The 20,028-nt window shown below is 44.3% G+C and overlaps 2 protein-coding genes across 4 annotated transcripts in view; both read left to right on the forward strand.

The window, feature by feature from the left end:
• LOC308184976 (uncharacterized protein) overlaps nucleotides 1-20,028 on the forward strand; it is a gene marked incomplete at its 3' end in the record, with an annotated part of 320,479 nt that overhangs the window by 68,989 nt on the left and 231,462 nt on the right. The gene's annotated exons all lie outside the window — the stretch shown is intronic.
• Nucleotides 17,213-20,028, forward strand: part of LOC308184706 (nipped-B-like protein) — a 196,016-nt gene continuing 193,200 nt past the window's right edge. Inside the window, exon 1 of one of the 3 annotated variants that reach the window (XM_080572031.1) lies at nucleotides 17,213-19,968. The gene's annotated coding sequence lies outside the window, so the exon portion shown is untranslated. The remainder of the gene's footprint in view (nucleotides 19,969-20,028) is intronic. The other 2 variants (XM_080572030.1, XM_080572032.1) reach the window with 2 other exon arrangements.

Raw genomic sequence — 20,028 nt, forward strand, 5'->3', positions numbered from 1 at the left:
CTTCCACCAAGAGCGCAGCCGCGACCACTGCCTGGAGACAGGTGGGCCATCCCCTACTCACGGGGTCCAAAAGTTTAGAAAGATATCCCATGGGTTTCTTTTTCCCTGCCCAGTCTTGAGTTAAGACCCTGAACGCTGTCCCCTCCTTTATGTTGATAATTAGATAAAAGGGTCTCTTCAAATCAGGTAAATTTAACACAGGAGCGTTCACTAAATCCACTTTTAAGTCTATCAGGCCTTGCTCATCGCTTTGGCTCCATTTCATTAATCCTTCCCCAACCAGTTTCTGATACAAAAACTTCACTTTGCTACTATAATTTTCAATCCATTGCCGACAATATCCTAACAATCCGAGCAGCTGCCTAACTTGTCTTTTGCTTTTTGGCGCTTGTAGTGACAAAATCCCATTTACTCGTTCGGGGTCTAGTTTCTTAGTACCCTTATTTAGCCAATGTCCTAAATATTTCACCTCTTCCTCCGTGAACTGTAATTTTGACTTTGATACTTCTAGTCCCTTTAAGCTCAAGAAGTTTAGTAGCTCGATACTTTCTGTTCTGACTGCCTCCTGACTCTCTCCTGCTAACAGCAAATCATCCACATATTGGACTAAGGTTACTTCAGGATTTGGTTCATAGTTCTCTAATACTTGTTCTAATGCCTGACCGAATAGATTTGGTGATTCCGTGAATCCTTGGGGAAGCACGGTCCATCTTAATTGTTGTTTCCGATGGGTTGCAGGATCTTCCCACTCGAAGGCGAAATAATCCCTGCATCCCTTTTTAAAGGACATGCCCAAAACGCATCTTTTAGGTCTATGACACTATACCATTTCTGCGCTGGGGACAGCTGGCTTAGCAAAGTATGTGGGTTAGCTGCTACTGGAAATCTGGTTATTGTTCTTTTGTTGACCTCCCTCAAGTCTTGGACTAGCCGATAAGAGCCATCAAGTTTCTTGATAGGTAATATAGGAGTGTTATGAGGTGACATGCAAGTCTCCAGTAATCCCTGTTGTAGTAGCCTCTCGATTACTGGTTGCAGCCCCTCCCTGCCTTCTTGAGACATTGGGTATTGTTTTACCCTGATAGGAGTCTCGGGATTCCTGATAGTGACTTCAGAGGGACTAATATCTAAACGGCCTACTGATTCGGGAGAATACCACACCTCAGGGTTTATTTTTGCCTCGTCCTCTACAGTGAGGGCGTATAATTTAACCTCAAATCCTTTATTTTCCACCTCCAAATTAATTTTTAGTTTAACCATTAAGTCTCTTCCCAACAGGTTATATTCAGCTTCTGGTACTAATAAAAAAAGATCCTGTGCAACTTTGGGCTGGGGTCTCTATTTCCACCCCTTTTATTACTGAGACCCTAAAGGGCTCTCCTTTTGCTCCTATCACCTGTAATTTCTCCGAGGAAGGTTGACATCCCCGGGGTACCATTTGGACAGTCGATCTTTCTGCCCCAGAGTCCACAAGGAACTCCACTTCTTGATGCTGGGGACCTAACTTCAATTTTTATCAAGGACTCCGTTATACCAGAAGTCCCCAGTCGATGGAGCCCCTGACTCCCCCAATCTTCTTTAAACATTCGCTCATCTTGTAAGCGTTTTCTGCAGTCCTTTTTCGTGTGTCCCTTCTTTTGGCAATAAAAACATTCTATGTGTCTTAGATCCCTCTGATCACTCTGGCTCCTCGGAGGTCTTTTTCGTGGTAGCGGAACACCCTTCGGGCGAGGGGGGGGGGCCGTTTTTGTCCTTCCCGGACCGCTGCCACTAGAATCCTGGCCTGCCTTTTATGAATCTCTTCTTCTCTTCGCACATATACCTTCTGAGCTTCTCTCAGCAGTTCATCCATCCCTCTACCCTGCCAATCCTCTATTTTTTCTAATTTCCGCCTGATATCCCCCCATGATTTTGCCACAAATTGCGTTTTTAACAAGGCCTGTCCCACTGGTGTACCGGGGTCCAGTCCGGAATAAAGCTGGAGGTTCTTCCTTAATCTCTCCAGCCATTCTGTGGGAGTTTCATCCTTCTTCTGATGTTCACTAAAGGCCTTATTTATATTTTGTCCTCTAGGGACTGACTCCCTTATACCTTGTACAATAATAGTCCTTAAATCCTGCATATGACCCCTATCTTGTTCATTTTGGTTATTCCAGTTAGGCCTCTGTAGGGGCCATTTAAGATCTCCTACAGGACCCTGCTGGTGTTGCTGGTCCCAGATTTGCATTCCAGCCCTCCGGATCATATTCCTTTCTTCCGCAGTGAATAATATACCTAAAATGGCCTGGAGTTCTTCCCAGGTGTAAACATTAGACCCCCAAAAATTGGTCTACTCGCTCAGAGGCCCCAAGAGGATCTTCTAAGAGATTTCCCATTTCCTTCTTGAATTCTCTGACGTCTCCCGTATTTAGGGGGATGGAGACGTATCCCATACCGGATTGGGGCCCTCCCATTGCAACCTCTCTTAGGAGACATAATCTACCCTCACCCTCTCGATTTCTAGTTTGGCTCCTAGTTACCCGTCTAGTTCCCCGAGGGGTGTACGTGGCCGAGTCAGAGTCACTATGGTAGCCCGGAGCCGTGGGGGGGGCTGGAGGTGAGGGAGGAGTGTGTATATAAGGGGGGGGTGAAAGTGGGACTTCTTCCTCATTCCGTTCATTCTTCCCCCCCCCCCCCCCCTTTTTCTCTTAATGGGTATAAGTTGGCTCGGGTCTCAGATCCTATCCATAAGTGTGCATACTCACTCTCCTCTAGGCTGAAAGGCTCCTTTGAATTCACATAAAGGTTTAGAGCCTGACAGATCCATTCCTCAAAGGACCCAAACACGGGCCAATATAATGGGTGAGCCCCCAATTTGCTTCCCACCCCAGACTTCCATACAATAATGTATCATCTTAACTTTATCCTTACCCCGCCTAGAGGGGTAATCGTTTCAATGTTTAATCATTAACCCTAACGGGCTCTCCGGTGGTATCGGGGGCAACCTAGCCTTGGGTTCCGACCCACCCATGGGACCAGAAGACTTGCTCCTCTTCTGTCCCATCTAACAGAGTGCCTTCACACACACACACGGTCTTCACCTCCCATTCGTGGCCCAGTCCCTCGCGGGAGGTGGGAACCGCACTACCAGGGAGTCCGCACTCACTTCGTCCTCGATTGGATGCCTCACACAAGCACACTCTGGGCTTCCCAACCCCAACCGAACGGATAACTGTCCTATACTTACTCACTCCTGAGTCTTCGTTCGGAGCTTCGTGCACAAAGATTAAGGGGTTACCGGTTGTTTATTTACTTATCACTGGAACTTTAGGTTCGTCGGTAGGGGTGCGTTGGCTTGGGGACCTCCAGACAGGAACCGCAGAATCAGCGGGGTGCGCCTCCCCTGGGAGGGATCCAGCCAAGCTACCACTATCCGAGTCACGGAACCAATTTGTTATAAACTAGTTTTGGTAGAAATCATTCCCGACACATCATGGGTAAGATAGATCGAATTTCTATTTATTTGAGCAATTCAGCAAGCAGCGATAAGTAAAACAGTGCTGGGCGGCCGGGGAGTCTCCTGCTCCGCCAACGGCGCACACCTAAGCCCGCCAGAGTCTCGATTTATAGCCTAGTAGTTCCGGGTTTAGTAGCACCTCCTGGTGTCTTCCACGACTGCGAGGCCTGTTGCTAGGGGGTCTTCATCAGTCCTCTGGTGGTCGTAGGGATGAAGACCGTCGTCTTCCTCTGTGTTGGGGTCGTGACTTTGCTGCGGAATCTGTGTTCCCATGCAAGGAGGAATGCCATTTTGCCCTTATTTGGAGCTGGTTTCTATTGCAATTGTTAACAGGAAGTTAACTTAACAGGAAGTTCCCATACTTGTTTTTTTCCTTCAACAGGATATTGGGGGTTTAAGTAGTCAACCATTGAAACCCCCCTATCAGCAACATTTAATGAACAAACAAGGCTTTACCCATTACACTGTCATCAGAAAGTATATAAACTGTGTTTTGGAACTAATAGGTGCGCTCTGCTTGTGGGGCGCCCGCCATTGCAATCGCGAATAAATTACTACTTCACTGAGATCCTCGCCTGAGCCTAAGTTACTGGCTACGGAGTGTTTCTCACATTACATTCATACGATGAGTTGCCAACATTTTGTAGGAAACTTTCTTTCAACTACTCGAAATATATACAAAATTAATGTTAATATTTTTTATCTTACTGATGCATCACATTTTAAAATTCTGCTCAGAAATACATACTACCTATAAATAACTAATAGGTAAATATAACAATGTTTGTGCATCTCATTAATTACTTAAAATGACATGCAACTGTATGTTACACCAGCCCTTAAAGAAACAAAAAGCGGAAAAGTGCAATATATTTTTCATTCATTCTAGAGAAAAAATCAAATGACAGCAAGCAACCTCTATGAAAACATTGGTGCTAGGTGTGTTTTTACTATAATATTACATACCGTCTATAATTTATGAAGCTGAGTAACAACATGTTACTCATGTTAGGGAAGTTAATATCAGAATGAAGAGGGCAAAGAAGTCTCTCCATTATTTTCAACAGTGCACACACACATATTGTCTTTGCAAGTAGGAAGCTTTTTATCTCAGTACAGCTGTAAAGAACACCAAGAGAGGTACCTACAATGAGAGAGGGAGTTAGGAGAATATAATAATGTACTAACTTTTAGAGAATTTACTAACTTTTTAGAAAAGGGGGGACTGAGAGAGGGAGTTAGGGGAATCTTATCAAGTAGAGATAGAGCGCTGAGGGCATGAAACTAGGATCCTACTTAGTGTCTTTACTAACTATGGTGCTTGTGCAAATTAATTAAAGCAAGAAGCCTTGGGCCCCTTTACCAAGGTCAGTCTCTTAATAAGAGTGTGAGCCTATCTTAAGAAACTGGTAGAAACTGGTCCTGTGGATGGACAAGATCCAAGAAGCAACTGAGTCTGCGCAGAGACAAGAGGTCAACTAGCGGTGATGAGGAAGAGTCATCAATCTTCATCCCCACGACCCCCGACGACCACCACCAGGAGACACTGCACAAGCGCAGATGGGAGGAGTTTATGGAAATGACTCCTTGGAACTAATTTTAATACGAAGTGGGGACAGGTTATGAGTATGTATAGGCGTATTGTGAAACTTCATGCATATGTAACTCTTTACTGCATATAACCAAGGCAAGTTGCCGCGTCAGGCGTGCACGACTTTGGCGGGACTACCCCCCGTGCTGCCCAGCGCTGAATAAACATACCTACTTTACAATCTTACTGATTGTGGAGTCCGTTTTCCGCAAGTCAGTTTGGCGAGCCAGCCAGGAGACGCTCTGCTTGGCTGCGGGATCGACTGCGGAGCGGATGCCCCTAGGTGCACCCCGAGTATTTTCCTCGAAGGAGCCTCCACTCTCAGCCGCTCACCGCGGGAGCAGACAAGGACCTCCTGAAGCTGCGGACAAACGGTATGTTTTACAGTACAGGAAGGGCCTGTAAGTCGTACGCATGGCTGGGGCAGCTGGTAAATCGCTCAGAGACATCTGGCGTGCAGCATAGTCCCCATGTGGGAGAAGGGTACCCTACAGGCAGACCGATAGAGCGGTCAAAGGGAGATTTGGTGACCGATGGAGTGCTCAAGGGGTATTTGCTGACCGACAGAATCAAGGGGGATTTGCTGGCCGATAGAGCAGCCGCTAGCGATCTTGGGAGTAGATCGAGCAAATCCGAGGTTACCGCTGCATCCCAGTTTTGGGAGCCAGGATGGACCTGCTAATGACTGTATACGAAGCAGGAGAAGGGTAAGCGGGCCTCTCAAAATTGTGACAAGGTTACCTGGGTAATATTTGCAGCTGCTGTAGGGATAATAATTGGAGTGTTAATAATTGTATGTCTTATTTGTGGATGTCTGGGTATCTCATGTTGAAAGCATTTTTGTATGTGTTTGAGACAAAGTATTGTTGTGAAGTGAATTACTCCACAAGGAACACGGCCGGAGATGATACAAACAAGTTTGGTTATTGTTTTAAGTGATATATTCTTGTGGTATGAGCGAGAAGTGCAAGGGGCCTCTCTGTGTGATTGCGTGACTGTGCTGTGTGAGTGAGACGCAGCATTGCTGCGAAGCGAGTGCGGAGTTCCAATCCGCGGTTCCGTATTCTCTGCGAGGGGAGCGGCCGGAGACGAACGAAGGGCATGACAGACCGAAAAGAAGTGCTGTTTTATCCAAGTGTTGATTGGTGGTGCCCAATATACGGGCCCGGCGGTGCATCTTGCAATCCTATTTCGTTCTTAAATGTTTCGAGTCTGACAAGGAGGAAGGTGGGAGCATTATCTAAGTAACAGTTTAAAAGTTTTGGTATATTTGCAGTGGTGTTTGGTCAGTTTCCCAAGTATGGGGGGAGGGGGGCTGACTGATTATCAAAGTGGTAGAACGGAGACTCACTTCTTTGGTGGTTCGGGCCTGAGCCCTGGGAATTTGGTAAGAAGGGGGAGAGCGAATTTATTTAGGCCTCAATACCTTTTAAACCCCCATCTTGACAGATACACAGGAGTGATTCCTTGTTTCGTGTGGGCTTACTAACAAAGTGCATGAGAAAAATTAGCATTTGGCTTGAAATTCGGTCTTATTTGTTATAAGTGAGACCATACAAATTTCTTGGTCTATCAGAAATATTTTATTAATTAAGTAAGCAGGCACAAGCAAAACAGCGCTGGGCGGCTGGGGAGTCTCCGCTCCACCACAGCACGCAACTTTCCCTTTTCAGTGTCGCCGTTTTATAGCATCCAAGTTTCGGCTTGTCAGGACTTGTTGGACCTTCTGAAGCTGTGCAGTTCGTTGTTGGGGGTCGTTGTTTTTCTTTCAATGATCATGCGTTGTGCTCGTGTTCAAGGGGGAGGGTAGTGAAGCGGGAAACAGTATTTCACAGAGTCTTTGTTTTACCAAGGATGTTTATCCAACACCCCCTCCCCACTATCTACTTGCTTAGTCTTCCCCCTTAACAAGGTCGTAAATTGCAAAACCTTATCTTCTCAGCAGATCCTCTGAATTCCTTTTAAAGACAATGAACAAACACCCGCTAATTTATCACAATCCCTCCTTTTTCTTTTTCTAACATATTTTGTTCATTGATGAATTTTTGAAGCACTTGTTTGCTCAATATTAAAGTTTCTGCGTCATCCTCCTCCTGTTCAAGAGATTCATATTTCGCACGCACAAGCATAAGGTGAGCTGCCTCTAATCGTTTTTTTTTTACAATCGCGATTATTTGATTGAATATACATGGTACAAAAGTTAGTGTTAATATGAGCAGCAACAAAGGTCCTGCTATAGTTGATAGCAGTGTAGTGAGCCAAAGTGAGTAATTAAACCAGGATTCATACCAACTCTGGTGGGCTTCATTTTCCCTTTTTCGTTTTTCTAGCCCTTCTCTCAATTTAGTCATTGTATCCCTTACTACTCCAGTATGATCTGCATATACGCAACACTCCTCTCGTAGGGCTGCACACAATCCTCCTTGTTGTAGAAAAATCAGATCTAATCCCCTACGATTTTGTCATACAGATTTCTCTAAAGCTGATATAGATTGCTCGATACGGGCCAAATCCTCATCTACAGCAATGCGTAGAGAGGTAAATTCTTGGCTTTGTTTTACCAGAGAGGTAATTTCAGTTCCGGCTCCTGCAGCCCCCAGAATCATCAGAGTGGCTAAAGTAACAGCCGTAATAGGCTCTCGCTTCCTTAAGTGGTTTTTTGCCATAGCATGTTGGATGTACATATACTCCTCAGAATGGTAAAGAATCCTAGGTATAATTACTACCTGTACACAGAAATCATGAGACGAGTTGAACAATTTCAAAGATAAGCATGGAGTTACCCCCAGAGACGAACATACCCATCCGGTGTTATCTGCTGGTATTAACCATTTTTCTTTGTCTAATTGTGTAACATTTTCTGTAATATTGCATAGATGGAACTTCTCACCAGGGACCGTGCCTACACACCTGCCATTCCCAGTTACTTCCGTTAACGTTATTCCTACATCCCTTCCCCAATGGCATTGTGGGGGATCGGTTTCGTTTGAACGGGTGGTTTCTCCCAGATCCCCAATGGCGTCGTAATATGAGGGCCTTATATCAAGACATAACCAGCAAGGTCTAGGCACGTCTGGATTTGGTTGATTCAACAACTGATAACTAGCATTCATGATTCTCCATATGTTATTCCCGGTCACCCCTTCATTTCTAATCCCGTACTCCGGGTTTACTGATTTATTAGCAACCTCCAGTGGTTTAGGGCTATTAGGAGGTAGCATTCTAAAAGCTTGTGTAGGCTGAATCCTCAAAACACTCCCCGACAGTTCCTGATTTGGTCCCACCCGTTGGGGACTCTTAGTCTCTTCCTTCTTTATATAGATGATGCCTCCCCTATCAGTCCCCCAGCAGTAGTTATCTGCTGAACAACATGGTGATCTTCCCATCTAATCAGGCTCCATTTAAAAGGTTTGTGAGGGTGCGCAGACCCAGGAACAGTGTAAACAATCGTACCCATTACTATGTATCGCAAAAAAAAATGGCTAGGGCCCATTTTCCAGAGTTCTTTACCTGGCCACGTAATTCCCCATCGTTTCACTCTCTGCCTCGCTTGTCAGTTCGGTTGCAGCGAACTACAAGGTGCAGGTTCTTCTCGGCAGCAGCAGTGTTCTTCAGGGGAGTTTCTCAGGTAACTGCGACCTTTTTCTGATCAAACAGGGTCCCCTTTCCTCCTTTTTTTTTTTATATTTTTTTTTTATTTTTTTTTACGATACATAGACAGTTAGACCATACTTATCGAGTTCGTTTCAACGTGAGCTTTAAGTCATCAGGGCCTGCGACCGCTTCCCATTCGCTTGTCTGGATCGGTCCTTTCACGCGACTGGCATGCGTTCACCCCTTCTCAGCCGTCCGGATAGCCGTCTCTGTGATAAGTAAAACAACATAGGGGCCTCCCCACCGTGGTGTTAAAGACGTTTCTTTCCATGTCTTAATTAGAACCCTATCTCCAGGTTGTATCCTATGGATTGCTAAATCTAGCCACCAAGCCTTTCGCTTGCAACTCCCTCCATCGGTTCATAAGCTGTATTAAATAAGGTTTTAATTGGATATCCTGTACCTGGGGGTGATCAGATGGCATCTCTAAATCATGAGGCATACCATACAGCCTTTCAAAAGGTGAGATTCCGACATCGGCTCGGGGCTGTGCCCGGATATTCAATAGTGCAAGCGGTAAACATTTCACCCAGGAGGTTTTAGTCTCTATCATAAGCTTTGTTAGTTGCTTTTAATTTCACCATTCATTCGTTCTACCTTTCCCGAACTCTGAGGATGCCAGGGAGTGTGATATTCCCATTTAATTCCCAGAGCCTTCATCGTGTCTCGGGATACCTTTGACACAAAGTGTGGGCCTCGATCAGAGTCAATTGCTTCTATTACCCCGTATCTGGGTATGATGCTTTCTAATAATATCTTTACCACGGTTTGAGCTGTGGCCCTTGCCGTAGGGAATGCTTCAACAAAGTTTGTGAGGTGGTCTACAATAACTAATAAGTATCTATATCGCCCCGTTTTTGGAAGTTCAGTAAAATCTAATTGAATCTTTGCAAAAGGTCGATGTGCCAATTCTCGTCCTCCTCCCGGGACCCTTTTTCTCATGTGTTGAGCATTTACCCTCCGACAAGTTATGCAATCATTTACGATCTTCTTTGCTATAGTATAAATCCCTATACACATATAATATGTGGCAAATTGATCCACCAACGCCTGAGTACCCCAGTGCGTCTGTTCATGAAATCTCCGTAGCACCCTCATAACTACTGATTTTGGTAACACTTCCCGTCTATCAGGCAGTACCCATTTCCCTTTATCGTTTTTTTTTTTTTTTTTGACCCCCCCCCCCATTTGTGTCATCTTGTCTTCTTCTGTAATAGTGAAACAGAGCAAGGGGAGGGGAATGGGTCCATTCGACCACAGGGAGTTAGTCGGCCCGCACTTGTAGCAGTTTTTATAAGGCGGGCTTTCTTCCTCAGAACAATTGCATTCAATCCCATCAACTCCCCATTCACTCCAGCAATCATAACATGGAAATTCCTTTAAGTCTTTCCCACAGTACTAAGTATTATATTAATCATTGCAATTAATGTTGTTTTTGAGGAGAGAAGGAAAATAGGATGAAATGTTGTATACTGATACTTTGTTTCAGCATCTTGGAGGGAAAAGGGTATGGAATTAAGTTGGCCCCTGACTGAGCCTTTGGTGTTGGCATTAGAAAAGTACGGGCTGGAGAAAGATAAAGGAAGTGTTAAAAGGATTGTTGAAGGTGTTAAAGGTTGTGTGGCATGTAGTATTTAACAGAGCTGTTTGAAGTTGAATGAGCAGGGAAGGAGGATGTAGGAATGTTAATAGTTCCGTCTCAACCCGAGGCTGAGATCTCTAAATCGCGGGTGTGAACCCTCTGGGGCAGGGGGACCATGATGGGTCCGAGAGAGTTGTCGTGGAAACAGAAAAGCAGCTAACTCCTAAAACAACCTGAGTTCCTGTGTGAGCTCAGATTGCCAATGGGACCGCTCAGGGAACTGTCAACGATTGCATTCCCCTAACCGACCCCCCCCCACTGAGACCCTAATCACCCTGGAAATATCAAAATCTGGTTAAACTGGGAATTGAGAATCTGTCCCAACAAGGTCCAAAAGAAACTCCTATGGAATTTTTGAATTTTTGGACCAACTTTGAAATGCAACGAAGAGAAAAAAACTAAAATAAACAGACAAAAATTTGGACCTGGCTTCAGAAAACAAACAGAGGCAATTGGCTAGCCTCTTTCTAGGGCAATCGGCCCCTGATATCAGAAAGAAATTGTCTTAGGCTGCAGGATAAACTTACAACAGTCAGGAATGACGGGGACCTGGGGCATCTACCCTAGCAGGTCCACCAGTTGAAATAAAGCTAGGAAACAAAGAGAGAGGCTTGAATTTTTGTTGGTTACGGGAGCTTCTTTCTCTGTGTTAATTAGTCTTTAAATGTAATAGGAGCAACTGGCCAACAGGAAAAGGCGGGTTTTTTTTTGCAATGCTTGAAATTTAAATTGGGAAAAATGATTGGAATTACAAACTGAGAAAAACAGTCAAGTTTGGTTCATGGTACTAGATTTAAAGGGTGCCTTTTTCTGCCTGCCCGTGGCAACTGAAAGCCAGAAACTCTTTGCCTTTGAATGGGAAAAATCCTAATAGAGGATGGAAAACTCAGCTTACTTGGACAGTGTTACCACAGGGGTTCAAGAATAGCCCCACCATATTCGGGAAACAACTAGCCTGTGATCTTGAAGCTTGAAAGTCCCCTTCGGGAAAATGGGACACTGTTGCAATATGAAGAAGAAAAGGAATGTGTATAATGGACTATTAGTTTACTAATTTTTTTTCGGCACTAATACTGTGAACCCAGCCTCTTTCCTCAGTAACAGAGCTTCCAGATTACCCATTCATGATTGCATCAAGACCATGGAAACTGTATACTCCAGCTAACCAGACCTAAAGGATACATCCCTAGAAGATGCGGAAGATTGGTATACAGATGGCAGCAGCTTCGTCCGCCACGGACATCGCCTCACAGGATATGCGGTAACAAACATCAGCCCAAAAGGTGGATATCATCACCATGATAAGAGCTTTTGAGCTGGCAAACATTTGGACAGATTTGAAATATGCCTTTGGTGTGGTGCATGCACACAGGGCAATTTGGAAGGAGAGAGAGGACTTATCTTCCTCAATTAAACATGCAGAAGAGATACTGAAATTACTCCAAGCAGTATACCTGCCTACTAAAGTTGACATTAAAGGACATCAACTAGGGGATACTGATATTGAAGAGGGAAATAGATTGGCTGATGCAGGAGCTAAAGGAGTGGCAGAACAGGCCCCTGAGAGTCAAATTTTGGCACTAGTACCAAGAACAGAAAATCAGGCATTAACAAAAGCTTCAGAAAATTAAGTATAATATTCTAAGATGTAAATGGAAAATGTTACCTGCAGGTTTAATGTAAATAAATGATGGGAGAATTGTGATATCATATTAAATTGAACGGTAATTGGAGAACATAATAAAGCATGCTGGGGAGCTGAAGTAGTATAAGAGTTTTTAAATAGAAAATGGATAGGGCCTAATTTGTATACCATTGTTAGACAGGTATAAAAGTAATCAAGCTCCAAACAGTGGCAAATTATTTTTTTGAACTCCCAAGAAAAGGGGGGTATCAGTATTTATCGGTATTAACTGACAGCTTTTCAGGATGGCCAGAAGCATTCCCAACTAGAACAGCCAAGGCTCGGGAGGTAATTAAGATACAAGAAATAATACCACGTTTTGGAGTTCCAGCAACTATATCCTCTGACAGGGGACCACACTTTATCTCAAGAGTGGTACAAGAAATTAGCCGCCATTTGGGTACAGACTGGCAACTTCATATCGCCCTCAGTCGAGTGGCCAAGTAGAAAAAATGAACCACTTAATCAAACAGCAAATTGTGAAACTGGGACAAGATGCAAATTTGGTCTGGCCTCAGTCTCTTCCTTTAGCCCTTTTGCGTATACCAAGGGCAAAGGAAGGGTTAAGCCCCTTTGAAATCTTATATGGACGACCCTATGGAATACAAAGAGGGATATCCATGCAAGCTGGGGATGAAATTATGACCTCCTATATGGTGGCCTTAGGTAAACAGCTCGATGAAATTGGACAGCATGGGAGTGGGACTCGGGGTAGAGGGTTAGATGGACCAGTGCACAATATACAACTTGGAGATTATGTGTATGTAAAGTCTCTTGCAGAGAAGACCTTGGAACCACAGCGGGAAGGACTGTTCCAGGTCACAGTGACAAGAATCAAGGAGCAGAATGCCTGGATCTATCACAACAGAGTGAAAAAGGCACCCAAGACCCCATGGAAGGTTACTCAGGTGCAACCTGGAAGGTTACATTTCTCACAGTCCTAATGGTATCATTGGTCAAGGAAACTGAACAGTGGGTGCACAATACCTATGTGAAACTCACCCAGGCAGCGAGTGATAGTTTCAACCTTTCTGACTGTTGGGTGTGCACAGTGCTGCCTAGAGGCAACCTAGAATTCCCTGTATGGGGCATACCCAGTATGAATTGGACATTGACCTTTGCGTACCCAAGAAATGGAACATGTCCATTTGGCAAGGATGATCGTGAACATCTAGGGGAGAGATTTGAACTACTCCCATGCGACAATGTTAACATATACACCAGATGCTTAAATGATAAAACCTCATGCGTAGGTACAGGTCCACTTAGTTATTTAGCCCAGGAACCTGACAACTGTAGTATGGCAGAATATGTAGGAACTTTTAATCTTACTAAAATTAGAGATTATGGTGTAGGTGTCACAATATGTGCTGATAAAAAGGATACAAACTCAGGATCTCACGGCCTCAATTCTCTCATGCAAATTTGCAAGCTACAAAAAGGATTCTATTGGCTATGTGGAGATGGGCGTGCTAGGAAAAGCTTACCCTTAAATTGGAAGGGTCATTGTATCGGGGGCTATCTTAGCCCTCGAGGGGGTATATTCACTAAACCACCTCCGGGAATAGTCCGGACCTTATGGAGACAAACACGTACTGTTTCGAATAACCCCCTCGTGATGAGACCCACGGGATTCCATAGTTTTGTAAGGTGGTTGATTCCATCCCTGGGAATAAGTGAAATAGAAAAAGCTATAATATCTCAGCCACATTAGAAATTATTGAAAATACCACAGCTGATGTTCTTTCGGCATTACAGGAAGAAATTTCCTCCCTACACAAAGTAGTACTTCAGAATAGGATGGGATTAGATATGCTTTTAGCCAAGGAGGGAGGACTGTGTACAGTCATAAACCAAACTTGCTGTGTATATGTTAACAAACAAAAACAGATTGAGACTGACCTGGAGAAGATTTGGGAAAGGAATAAAATTTTGCATGCAGTAGCTCAGGATGACACGTCCTGGGGATTTACAGACTTGGTAGAAAAATTAACTTCCTGGTTGCCAAACCTAACCTGGCTGAAACAGTTGTTTATCACAGTAATCGTGGTCGTGGTTTTGTTCATGGTTCTTTGTGTAGTGATCCAATGTACCTTATGGTGTTTTAAGAGTACGGGTAACTCCTACAGCGAGTGGAAAAAGAACCAACTCAGACGGAAACTGGATTCTAACAGATACTTTGAAGGAGTGTTAGATAGAGAAATACTATATCGAACCTAGAAATAGTAAAAGAATTTACTAACTTTTTAGAAAAGGGGGGACTGAGAGGGAGAGTCAGGAGAATATAATAATGTACTAATTTTTAGAGAATTTACTAACTTTTTAGAAAAGGGGGGACTGAGAGAGGGAGTTAGGGGAATCTTATCAAGTAGAGATAGAGCGCTGAGGGCATGAAACTAGGATCCTACTTAGTGTCTTTACTAACTATGGTGCTTGTGCAAATTAATTAAAGCAAGAAGCCTTGGGCCCCTTTACCAAGGTCAGTCTCTTAATAAGAGTGTGAGCCTATCTTAAGAAACTGGTAGAAACTGGTCCTGTGGATGGACAAGATCCAAGAAGCAACTGAGTCTGCGCAGAGACAAGAGGTCAACTAGCGGTGATGAGGAAGAGTCATCAATCTTCATCCCCACGACCCCCGACGACCACCACCAGGAGACACTGTGCAAGCGCAGATGGGAGGAGTTTATGGAAATGACTCCTTGGAACTAATTTTAATACGAAGTGGGGACAGGTTATGAGTATGTATAGGCGTATTGTGAAACTTCATGCATATGTAACTCTTTACTGCATATAACCAAGGCAAGTTGCCGCGTCAGGCGTGCACGACTTTGGCGGGACTACCCCCCGTGCTGCCCAGCGCTGAATAAACATACCTACTTTACAATCTTACTGATTGTGGAGTCCGTTTTCCGCAAGTCAACAAGTAACATTTTGGTTAAAAGTGTTTGAGAAATATATTTTGAACACAGTACTGACTGCATGAAGAACTTTAATTCCTGCCTTTTAAAATTACATTAAAAATACTGAATTATTTGTTCCCTTTGAAGAACAAGAAATGAGTCACAAAATAAATGACTGTGCAAACAGTTTAGATTTATGGGAGCCCAGTCATTTATTTAGAGCAAAAGACACATTCTCCTTTGACTTCAAAGGCATCAGGATTAGGTTCTGAAGCTTTACGCTGAAGTTTGCAGTTCATTTTCACAACCAGGTGTGGATTTATCCGGGGATTTTAGATAGCTTTGCCCTTGGAGTAATAATTCGTGTCAAGAAGATGGTTGATGTTAATAAAGAAGGGGGAGATGTGGGAGTGTGGCCATGGGGGTCGACAAGCCCCATGGTTGGTGATAACATCGGACTCTTAACGATGAGGCCATCAGGAATGTAAAGAGTTGAGAGGGAACAAAGAAGGGTGATTCAGGAGACGCCATGCCGTCTCGGGTTGCTTGTTCTCCAGCCGTTAAGGCATGGAAGTTGCTGGGTGTTTGCTGGTTGCCGGGCAAAGTTGTTCGACCAATGAATAGTTAGTGGAAAAGGACTGCTGTGGGGCGAATGGTATAAAAAGGGAGCCTGTCCTCGGTGATGAAAAAAAACAGGGACATGAACAACAGGAACAGGCTAACAGAACAGGGACCAGGACAGGAACAGGGACATTGATCGCCTAATGAAGATAGGTTCGGCCGAACTCAGCAAACCGCTCAAAGAAGCTCGTATAGAAAGTCGCTGGAAATAGGCGCACCCGAGCTGGAAGGAAGCTCAAGCTGAGAGAAGCAGACCCGCGCACACAACTGCCCCTCGCTGGCCGAAGGTAAGCAGTTGCGCATTATGGGGAATCATACGTCCTTAGAAACAAAGACTGTCCTGGTAACCTTACAGCTTATTCAGACAGTTTATGATCCTGAAACATGGGACCAAATTGAGGTCAAGGTGTGGGACTCTGCTACTAAAAACGACAAGGTTGCGGTGGGATTGCTCGGCACCTGGCGAGCAATCTCTGAGGCCTTAAAGAGCCATGTGGGACCACAATCAGAAACGTGTGGTTTGCCAGATAGCGAGGGAGCTGCGGGCTCGTCCACCGATCCTTCTGCTACACCGTCGCCCCCCCCCGCCGCTACTGCCATCGCAGGCCTTTGCTATTACGCCCCCTGGTGACCTCAACGTTCCTTTTGATCCAGGCCCTATAGGCCCTGAAAAGGAGCCGGATCTGTTTCCCTTCGATCCGGGAGGAATAGGATACATCAAGGCTCGAAGGCCGAGTTGCTTAACAACTTAAAGCGTGACATATTGTTCCCACAACTAGCCCTGGAATTCTCCGGTGTTTGTAATCAAGAAAAGGAATGGAAAATGGAGACTGTTATATGATCTGAGAAAAATTAATGAAGTCATGGAAGATATGGGAGCACTTCAACCGGGATTACCATCTCCAACTATGCTCCCCCAGTCGTGGACATTAATAGTAATAGACTTAAAGGATTGTTTGTTAAACACTTGCCAGAATTCAGAAAACTTTGCCATGTTTATGTTTCAATTGATACCTTTTCTGATTGTACATATGTATAGGCGTACTCGGGTTTCTTATGAATATGTAAAAGCAATGTTCTATATATTTAGAAAGTTCGACGGTTGTGTGTGCGTGTTGGTAGAGCATAGACTCCCCGCGCACCCAGCGCTGTTTCGACGCTTTTGCATGCGTGTTGGTAGAGCGTAGACTCCCTGCGCGCACCCGGCGCTGTTTACTTGCCTTTTATAAATATTATTAAATTCAGATTGAGTTGTATCTTCATTTATAACACCCTCCGTACTGCCAGCAGCTTTGTTTAGTGCAGCGTACACTCCTTAGTGTGCCACAGTCACGGTTGACTGCATATCTCCTCCCATACAGATTAGAACTACCTCCGCCCCATGACTAAGGCCTGGAACAGAAATAAGGTTAAAAGTCTCTTTTGATATGTTTTCTGATAATATTCTGAAATACTCATTTTTATCCAATTTTTGGCTATTTCACATATAATGAGATACACCCCATGCATACTAAAATATTTTTAGTAACGTGAGCTTTCATTCTGCAATCATTTTTTGTGAGTAGACCTTTGAAGACAAAAGGAATACAGGGAATCACTTGTATAAACACAGTTGAAGAATTTGAACTTTAATTTTAAAAATTGGATTAATATCTAAATTAATATTGGATTAATATCTAAAGGAATAAAAAAAATAATTTAATTTCCCTTAAGGAAAAAAAATCCTAATTTGCTCATATGTGTTACAATAACACCTTCTAAAACAGCTAATAAATTAGTTGTTTTCTCGTGCAGGTAGTAACATCATAGTATTCAAACAAAATAGCCATTTCTACAAATTCCTTCAGTTAAACAAGATTTTAAAAGCATAAAATGGGCCAGTGACATTCTCACTGGAAAATTCTGACTAAAACAGAATAGCCAAATAGGTTTTTTGTCTTACCACAATGATTGCACTGGCTAAACCATATTTGATATGGAAGACACCTGGCATTTGAAAAACAAAATTGCAGTATCTAAATCACCAATTAAGAAAAAAAATCTTTATATAAATTAATGAAATCACATAAAGATTCCAACAACATGAATCGGTAGCAATAAGTTAGAAGTAGATTGAAATAGTATTCCTGGGCCAACTTTGTCATGTTAGAATAACATTTTCCTTTGAATTCACAGGTGCCTAAGTCCTGTATGTCCATACGTGTGTGGACTCTAAAGAGGTAGTTTATTAAACTTTAGTGTATTATGAAAAAAAAAATATTTTCCCCCCTGATTTACAGAGTTGCACTGTATTAAAGTAAGCACAAAGATTTATGAACATGCTTCATCTACTACACCCATTTTTCTCCTTTATTTCAAATGGATAACTTGAAATTTTAAATGTATAAACAAATATAGGATTAGGACCTTTTATATTAAGTTGCAACAAAGGTATATAATACATATTTTCAGAGCCTGGTTTACTCCATCTCCATTAAATGTACATGAGCATATATACACATTAGATATAAGTATTTCCAGTACTGAATTACCATATTCTCCAGTGCCATTTTCATTTCTGTACTTTCAAACACACTTGTAAATTGAACTTTGATACATCCAATATTACAAATTTAATAGTTAGGCTTGAGGGATGCATTTAAAATCTGCCTTAAAGACAGACCACTATACAGAAAATTATAAGACTGAAAAATTCAAGTGCATTGGTGTAAGATATTCTCTCTTTATCCATCCAGAACTTAAAGGGTGTGTTTATGTCACAGGATATTTACAGCTAGTTGTGTCCAACTGCATGACTGAATCCTGAAGTCCACAGATGAGCAAGGCTTCCTTTAAACATCAAAGTCCAAGTACTGAGCACACACAGCAGAAGCGAGTATGAGAAGACATAGTTAAATCATTAAATGTAAATGCTTCTTCACTATTATCCTGTGGTATGATTATTCAGTTTTGCCTGTACAGAGGATAAACAAAATCTTAAAGACTAGGACATTCTCTTTCTCCAAACAGTCCTTCACAACCCAGAATTAAAATATTTCCAGTAAATCTCGTGGTGGTGGAGAGCATCAACCTCCAGCATAGGACCCTTCACCTCAACATCTGCATTTTTCCCTGTGCTCGTCCAAAAAGGTTGTTTTTAAAAGCCACTCCAATTTAATATGTCCACCTGGAAATTCCTCACCCCGACATCACTTTTAGCATCGGGTGTTTCAGTTCCTGGGACACAGCCTCTTAAAATCCACAGAGAATGACAGTAAACAGTGTCCCAGGTCTGCCACATCTCACTCGCTGGGCCGGAGGGGGACTGCCACCTTTGTGGTAAGGCGCGTTTTTAAGTATGCCTCCTGCGAGGTGGCATTTTGCAGTCCTCCTCCCCACCATCCTCAAGGAAGACAAAAATAAACCCAAAACGTTTTTTTTTTCAACGGTCACTTCTTCGCGAATCGCTGACTGCCTTCCTCTCAGCGCAGGTCTGAGCGTAAACTCCGATCACGTTTCGCACACCAGAAGGGAAAATAAAATAGAAACTCAGGTGGCAGCCGCAGAGGTAGGGATGGGGAGAGACAACCGCGGAACAGAAATTCAGTTGTGCCCGCCGCCGACAAGCGCGGCGAGATAGAGGGAGTCTCTCCAGCTGCGGCAAAGCCGGGAGGGGAACGACGCAGAGCAGTGCAATGGCGACAGCGGAAGCGGTGCTCGCTGACCGAGCGAGAAGGAGGCGGTGAAGGGAAGGGGGAGGCTGTTAGTGTTTGGCGCCGGTGGAGGGAGTCATTCCTGCAGCTGCACTTCCGGTCGGCATTTTGTTCTGAGAGGGAGCAAGAAAGACATACACACAGGATTCGATCCTTTCCTTTTCCCTCTTCCTCCTCCTCCTTTTTGCTTCTCCTTTTTCCTCCTCCTCCACCTCCCCCCCCCACTTCTTCCCCCTATCCCCCCTCCCCCCCCCTTCTCGTTCGGTACCGACTCACCGTTCCTAGGCTGTCCCCTCCCCCGTCCTCCTGCACTCGCACGCAGAGGGAGCGGCCGGCCTCTTGGCAGCGCTGCACCCCCCCCCCCCCCTCCGGCTCCCTTGCGGCTCGGACTGTGTCTCGGAACCGGTTCGGCCCAGCTCGGCCCAGCCCGTGTTGATGTTGTGAAGTAGATTTGGGGGAAGGGATTTGTCTCGGTCGCTCACCCCCCAGCTCTACATGTTCGCTGCACTGAGGAGACGGAAGAGGAGCCAGCCCCCCTCCCGGCCCGGATTATTGTTGTTATATTATCTCCCCTCCTCCTGCTCCGCGGCGGCGGCCTAACGGCGACGGCTCCTCTGAGGAGGGAGGGGGGTGGAATTCTCTTTCCCTTTCTCGGATTCTCGTTGGATTCAGACGCCGATTTGCTCAGGTAATCCCCCTCCTTGTCTCCCCTTCTCCCTGCCCTCTCCAGCAACGGGCCGGGCCTCAC

The sequence above is a fragment of the Anser brachyrhynchus genome (genome assembly GCF_964034855.1).
Source record: "Anser brachyrhynchus genome assembly, chromosome: W".
Lineage (NCBI taxonomy): Eukaryota > Metazoa > Chordata > Aves > Anseriformes > Anatidae > Anser > Anser brachyrhynchus.